A 1,362-nucleotide genomic window follows, 5' to 3' on the forward strand; every position below is an offset into this window, starting at 1 on the left:
ATGCTCCCTTCTCTCTTATGTTTGAGGATACTATACAGCTATAGTCATATTATTATAGCTTGTTATGGTACATCAGCTCATAGTGTGAATTAAAATGTACATGTTCTGCATCGTTTGGATCATTGTGTTCATAAATATCCTATAATTTATAACAGATAAAGTTATTTTAATTATTTCAAATACATTTTCTGTCCAGTTCAATCGATTCAGCGTCCTAAATCCTAAATTGACTGAAACTTCTTAAAAATCAGCCCACTGGGAGTTGAAACCACTACTTCTGGTTTAAATGGTTTTCAAATGTTGAAAACGTTATAAATGCATTCAGCATCCTCAAAAGCCTCCAAAACCGCTCCAATATAGTTGCTAAAATGTTTTCCATATAGGTGATTATACTAATGAATGCTAATTGAACTAATTGCCCAACAAATGCAAGTTAATGTCCAGCAGTTTCTAAATGCAGTGGGGACCCATACTGTATATTTCTAACATAAAACTTTGGGGTAGTCAACATTTCGGAATATTTTAGGCTATATATTATATTTATTGTGGCATCAATGTGTTTTGGTAAAATTAGAGCTCAAAATCAAATTATCAACTAAATGTAGTGGAGTATAAAGTACAATATTTGGCTCAGTAACATACAACTACCTCAAAACAGTACTTGAGTTAATGTACTCAGTTACTTTCTACCTAGAAAATAGTGGGGAAAGTCAGATAAGACAAAGAAAAGCAGCAAATACTCAAAATTAATGATTATTTATGATCCATCACATATCTTTAATCAAAAACTGTTCAACTGTTCTTCATTTTCAAACAGTCATGGTTACTGTGGAAAAGGAAATGTGCATGATCTTCTAAAGCAGACTTTGGGAGCAACATAGGTAGAACAATTGTCATGGTTGGCGTGCTCTCCTTTTTAATTACAGCTATCACTGGATATGAAGTGTCCAGCCACATGTGCAGCAGCAGCAGCAGTATTAAATAGCCTACTATCTATCTTATCAGTGAAGGTGCAGCAGCTGACTTTGACCCCTGATCTTCTTTATGCTCTCATGGCGTTTTTAAATGATGTTGCAACATAAATGTTAATCTTCATCGCTGTCGTCTTTCATATTCTGTCCGCGTGTACATTTACCTGGCTGTTCTTAGACGAAACAAACTCTGGCTCTGGTCCGAACTGTGTGAAAACGTACAATGCAGAACTCCATCCAGAAAACAGTCAATTTAAGTCGTTCTAAGATCTGACCTACTTTACATACCTTGAGAATGAAAAAGGTAAGACGTGTGAGAATGGTAGAATCCAGTTGTCAACTCGGCATACACTAAATGCACATTAGAAAATGTACTCCAGGTAAAATTCAA

At 35.2% G+C, this 1,362-nt stretch overlaps 1 protein-coding gene across 2 annotated transcripts in view; it reads right to left on the reverse strand.

The window, feature by feature from the left end:
- amdhd2 (amidohydrolase domain containing 2) overlaps window positions 1–1,362 on the reverse strand; it is a 16,661-nt gene that overhangs the window by 14,631 nt on the left and 668 nt on the right. Inside the window, exon 1 of one of the 2 annotated variants that reach the window (XM_046037828.1) lies at window positions 1,260–1,362. The exons of the other annotated variant lie outside the window; for it this stretch is intronic. The gene's annotated coding sequence lies outside the window, so the exon portion shown is untranslated. The remainder of the gene's footprint in view (window positions 1–1,259) is intronic. 2 annotated transcript variants of the gene reach the window in all.

The sequence above is a fragment of the Micropterus dolomieu genome, linkage group LG02 (genome assembly GCF_021292245.1).
Source record: "Micropterus dolomieu isolate WLL.071019.BEF.003 ecotype Adirondacks linkage group LG02, ASM2129224v1, whole genome shotgun sequence".
NCBI lineage: Eukaryota > Metazoa > Chordata > Actinopteri > Centrarchiformes > Centrarchidae > Micropterus > Micropterus dolomieu.